Source organism: Calidris pugnax, unplaced genomic scaffold (genome assembly GCF_001431845.1).
Source record: "Calidris pugnax isolate Ruff unplaced genomic scaffold, ASM143184v1 scaffold1041, whole genome shotgun sequence".
NCBI lineage: Eukaryota > Metazoa > Chordata > Aves > Charadriiformes > Scolopacidae > Calidris > Calidris pugnax.
This window is the reverse complement of record NW_015091656.1, coordinates 2,684-9,662: the sequence shown is the minus strand read 5'-3', so window position 1 is coordinate 9,662 and position 6,979 is coordinate 2,684.

Sequence of the window (6,979 nt, the reverse complement as noted above, 5' to 3'; positions counted from 1 at the left end):
TCATCACGTTCTTCATCATCTTCATCTTCATCATCGTCTTCATCCTCCTGCTCCATCATGATCTTCTTCATCATCATCATCTTTATCATCATCTTCATCCTCCTCCTCCATCATCATCTTCATCATCATCATCATGTTCTTCATTGTCTTCATCGTCATGATGATCATCATCATCTTCATCCTTCTCTTCCATCATCATCATCTTCATCTTCATCATCATCTTCATCCTCCTCCTCCTCCATCATCTTCATCATCATCATCTTCTCCATCATCATCCCCCCCCCGCCATCTTGAAGATCCTCCACCGTTGAACGTCAACCACCCACCACCTCCCACCCCAGCTCTTCTTACTTCATCCTCCTCCTCCATCATCATCATCATCATCTTTTTCATTGTCTTCTTCATCATCATCTTCATCTTCTTCCTCTTCATCATCGTCTTTCATCATCATCATCTTCTTCATCATCCTCATCATCATTGTCATCTTGATCATCTTCATCCTTCTCCATCATCATCATCATCTTCTTCTTCATCTTCATTATGTTCTTCATCATCTCCATCATCATCATCTTCATCCTCCTCCTCCATCATCTTCATCATCATCTTCTTCATCATCACGTTCTTCATCATCTTCATCTTCATCATCGTCTTCATCCTCCTGCTCCATCATGATCTTCTTCATCATCATCATCTTTATCATCATCTTCATCCTCCTCCTCCATCATCATCTTCATCATCATCATCATGTTCTTCATTGTCTTCATCGTCATGATGATCATCATCATCTTCATCCTTCTCTTCCATCATCATCATCTTCATCTTCATCATCATCTTCATCCTCCTCCTCCTCCATCATCTTCATCATCATCATCTTCTCCATCATCATCCCCCCCCCGCCATCTTGAAGATCCTCCACCGTTGAACGTCAACCACCCACCACCTCCCACCCCAGCTCTTCTTACTTCATCCTCCTCCTCCATCATCATCATCATCATCTTTTTCATTGTCTTCTTCATCATCATCTTCATCTTCTTCCTCTTCATCATCGTCTTTCATCATCATCATCTTCTTCATCATCCTCATCATCATTGTCATCTTGATCATCTTCATCCTTCTCCATCATCATCATCATCTTCTTCTTCATCTTCATTATGTTCTTCATCATCTCCATCATCATCATCTTCATCCTCCTCCTCCATCATCTTCATCATCATCTTCTTCATCATCACGTTCTTCATCATCTTCATCTTCATCATCGTCTTCATCCTCCTGCTCCATCATGATCTTCTTCATCATCATCATCTTTATCATCATCTTCATCCTCCTCCTCCATCATCATCTTCATCATCATCATCATGTTCTTCATTGTCTTCATCGTCATGATGATCATCATCATCTTCATCCTTCTCTTCCATCATCATCATCTTCATCTTCATCATCATCTTCATCCTCCTCCTCCTCCATCATCTTCATCATCATCATCTTCTCCATCATCATCCCCCCCCCGCCATCTTGAAGATCCTCCACCGTTGAACGTCAACCACCCACCACCTCCCACCCCAGCTCTTCTTACTTCATCCTCCTCCTCCATCATCATCATCATCATCTTTTTCATTGTCTTCTTCATCATCATCTTCATCTTCTTCCTCTTCATCATCGTCTTTCATCATCATCATCTTCTTCATCATCCTCATCATCATTGTCATCTTGATCATCTTCATCCTTCTCCATCATCATCATCATCTTCTTCTTCATCTTCATTATGTTCTTCATCATCTCCATCATCATCATCTTCATCCTCCTCCTCCATCATCTTCATCATCATCTTCTTCATCATCACGTTCTTCATCATCTTCATCTTCATCATCGTCTTCATCCTCCTGCTCCATCATGATCTTCTTCATCATCATCATCTTTATCATCATCTTCATCCTCCTCCTCCATCATCATCTTCATCATCATCATCATGTTCTTCATTGTCTTCATCGTCATGATGATCATCATCATCTTCATCCTTCTCTTCCATCATCATCATCTTCATCTTCATCATCATCTTCATCCTCCTCCTCCTCCATCATCTTCATCATCATCATCTTCTCCATCATCATCCCCCCCCCGCCATCTTGAAGATCCTCCACCGTTGAACGTCAACCACCCACCACCTCCCACCCCAGCTCTTCTTACTTCATCCTCCTCCTCCATCATCATCATCATCATCTTTTTCATTGTCTTCTTCATCATCATCTTCATCTTCTTCCTCTTCATCATCGTCTTTCATCATCATCATCTTCTTCATCATCCTCATCATCATTGTCATCTTGATCATCTTCATCCTTCTCCATCATCATCATCATCTTCTTCTTCATCTTCATTATGTTCTTCATCATCTCCATCATCATCATCTTCATCCTCCTCCTCCATCATCTTCATCATCATCTTCTTCATCATCACGTTCTTCATCATCTTCATCTTCATCATCGTCTTCATCCTCCTGCTCCATCATGATCTTCTTCATCATCATCATCTTTATCATCATCTTCATCCTCCTCCTCCATCATCATCTTCATCATCATCATCATGTTCTTCATTGTCTTCATCGTCATGATGATCATCATCATCTTCATCCTTCTCTTCCATCATCATCATCTTCATCTTCATCATCATCTTCATCCTCCTCCTCCTCCATCATCTTCATCATCATCATCTTCTCCATCATCATCCCCCCCCCGCCATCTTGAAGATCCTCCACCGTTGAACGTCAACCACCCACCACCTCCCACCCCAGCTCTTCTTACTTCATCCTCCTCCTCCATCATCATCATCATCATCTTTTTCATTGTCTTCTTCATCATCATCTTCATCTTCTTCCTCTTCATCATCGTCTTTCATCATCATCATCTTCTTCATCATCCTCATCATCATTGTCATCTTGATCATCTTCATCCTTCTCCATCATCATCATCATCTTCTTCTTCATCTTCATTATGTTCTTCATCATCTCCATCATCATCATCTTCATCCTCCTCCTCCATCATCTTCATCATCATCTTCTTCATCATCACGTTCTTCATCATCTTCATCTTCATCATCGTCTTCATCCTCCTGCTCCATCATGATCTTCTTCATCATCATCATCTTTATCATCATCTTCATCCTCCTCCTCCATCATCATCTTCATCATCATCATCATGTTCTTCATTGTCTTCATCGTCATGATGATCATCATCATCTTCATCCTTCTCTTCCATCATCATCATCTTCATCTTCATCATCATCTTCATCCTCCTCCTCCTCCATCATCTTCATCATCATCATCTTCTCCATCATCATCCCCCCCCCGCCATCTTGAAGATCCTCCACCGTTGAACGTCAACCACCCACCACCTCCCACCCCAGCTCTTCTTACTTCATCCTCCTCCTCCATCATCATCATCATCATCTTTTTCATTGTCTTCTTCATCATCATCTTCATCTTCTTCCTCTTCATCATCGTCTTTCATCATCATCATCTTCTTCATCATCCTCATCATCATTGTCATCTTGATCATCTTCATCCTTCTCCATCATCATCATCATCTTCTTCTTCATCTTCATTATGTTCTTCATCATCTCCATCATCATCATCTTCATCCTCCTCCTCCATCATCTTCATCATCATCTTCTTCATCATCACGTTCTTCATCATCTTCATCTTCATCATCGTCTTCATCCTCCTGCTCCATCATGATCTTCTTCATCATCATCATCTTTATCATCATCTTCATCCTCCTCCTCCATCATCATCTTCATCATCATCATCATGTTCTTCATTGTCTTCATCGTCATGATGATCATCATCATCTTCATCCTTCTCTTCCATCATCATCATCTTCATCTTCATCATCATCTTCATCCTCCTCCTCCTCCATCATCTTCATCATCATCATCTTCTCCATCATCATCCCCCCCCCGCCATCTTGAAGATCCTCCACCGTTGAACGTCAACCACCCACCACCTCCCACCCCAGCTCTTCTTACTTCATCCTCCTCCTCCATCATCATCATCATCATCTTTTTCATTGTCTTCTTCATCATCATCTTCATCTTCTTCCTCTTCATCATCGTCTTTCATCATCATCATCTTCTTCATCATCCTCATCATCATTGTCATCTTGATCATCTTCATCCTTCTCCATCATCATCATCATCTTCTTCTTCATCTTCATTATGTTCTTCATCATCTCCATCATCATCATCTTCATCCTCCTCCTCCATCATCTTCATCATCATCTTCTTCATCATCACGTTCTTCATCATCTTCATCTTCATCATCGTCTTCATCCTCCTGCTCCATCATGATCTTCTTCATCATCATCATCTTTATCATCATCTTCATCCTCCTCCTCCATCATCATCTTCATCATCATCATCATGTTCTTCATTGTCTTCATCGTCATGATGATCATCATCATCTTCATCCTTCTCTTCCATCATCATCATCTTCATCTTCATCATCATCTTCATCCTCCTCCTCCTCCATCATCTTCATCATCATCATCTTCTCCATCATCATCCCCCCCCCGCCATCTTGAAGATCCTCCACCGTTGAACGTCAACCACCCACCACCTCCCACCCCAGCTCTTCTTACTTCATCCTCCTCCTCCATCATCATCATCATCATCTTTTTCATTGTCTTCTTCATCATCATCTTCATCTTCTTCCTCTTCATCATCGTCTTTCATCATCATCATCTTCTTCATCATCCTCATCATCATTGTCATCTTGATCATCTTCATCCTTCTCCATCATCATCATCATCTTCTTCTTCATCTTCATTATGTTCTTCATCATCTCCATCATCATCATCTTCATCCTCCTCCTCCATCATCTTCATCATCATCTTCTTCATCATCACGTTCTTCATCATCTTCATCTTCATCATCGTCTTCATCCTCCTGCTCCATCATGATCTTCTTCATCATCATCATCTTTATCATCATCTTCATCCTCCTCCTCCATCATCATCTTCATCATCATCATCATGTTCTTCATTGTCTTCATCGTCATGATGATCATCATCATCTTCATCCTTCTCTTCCATCATCATCATTTCATCATCATCATCATCATCATCATCATCTTCATCCTCATCTTCATCTTCATCATCTTCATCTTCATCCTCCTCCTCCATCATCTTCATCCTCATCTTCTTCTTCTCCATCATCATCATCATCATCATCATCATCGTCTTCATGGTCTTTCTCCATCATCTTCATCTTCATCATCATCATCTTCATCTTCATCATCATCATGTTCTTCATCATCTTCAGCATCATCATCTTCATCATCTTCATCTTCATCATCATCATGTTCTTCATCATCATCATCGTCGTCTTCATCCTCCTCCATCATCATCTTCATCGTCATGTTCTTCATCATCATCATCTTCATCATCATCTTCTTCATCATCTTCTTCGTCTTCATCCTCGTCATCATCATCTTCATCCTCCTCCTCCATCATCATGTTCTTCATCGTCTTCAGCATCATCTTAATCTTCTTCATCCTCATCATCTTCAACATTTTCATCATCTTCATCTTCTTCTTCATCATCTTCATCCTCCTCCTCCATCATCTTCATCATCAAGTTCTCCATCATCATCATCATCGTCATCATCATCCTCCTTTTCCATCATCATCATGTTCTTCATCATCATCACGTTCGTCATCATCGTCTTCATCCTCCTCCTCCATCATCATCTTCATCATCATCATGTTCTTCATCATCATCATCATCTTCATCATCGTCTTCATCATCTTCATCATCATCTTCTTCATCCTCTTCTTCATCATCTTCATGATCATCATCTTCATGATCATCATCTTAGTCCTCATCTTCATCATCATTTTCATCATCATCATCAACGTTGTCTTCATCATCATCTTCTTCTTCATCATCATCTTCATCGTCTTCATCCTCCTCCTCTATCATCTTCATCATCATTTTCATCATCTTCATCATCATCTTCATGATGATCATCATCGTCTTCATCCTCCTCCTCCATCATCATCATCATCTTCTTCATCATTATCATGTTCTTCATCATCTTGTTCTTCATCGTCTTCATCATCATCTTCATGATCATCGTCTTCATCCTCCTCCTCCATCATCATCATCATCATCTTTTTCATTGTCTTCTTCATCATCATCTTCATCTTCTTCCTCTTCATCATCGTCTTTCATCATCATCATCTTCTTCATCATCCTCATCATCATTGTCATCTTGATCATCTTCATCCTTCTCCATCATCATCATCATCTTCTTCTTCATCTTCATTATGTTCTTCATCATCTCCATCATCATCATCTTCATCCTCCTCCTCCATCATCTTCATCATCATCTTCTTCATCATCACGTTCTTCATCATCTTCATCTTCATCATCGTCTTCATCCTCCTGCTCCATCATGATCTTCTTCATCATCATCATCTTTATCATCATCTTCATCCTCCTCCTCCATCATCATCTTCATCATCATCATCATGTTCTTCATTGTCTTCATCGTCATGATGATCATCATCATCTTCATCCTTCTCTTCCATCATCATCATCTTCATCTTCATCATCATCTTCATCCTCCTCCTCCTCCATCATCTTCATCATCATCATCTTCTCCATCATCATCCCCCCCCCGCCATCTTGAAGATCCTCCACCGTTGAACGTCAACCACCCACCACCTCCCCCCCCAGCTCTTCTTACTTCATCCTCCTCCTCCATCATCATCATCATCTTCATCCTCACCCCCCCCCCAAATCCCGCCCCCGCCGCCATCTTGGAGAGGTCTCCATGGTTGGACGTCAACCATCCACCATGTTCTACCACATCCTATGGGGTTCCACCACGTCCTACCACACCCCATGGGGTCCCACCACCATCCCACCTCACCCCCCCTCCTCCTACTTCATCATCCTCATCCTCCTCCATCATCTTCATCCTCCC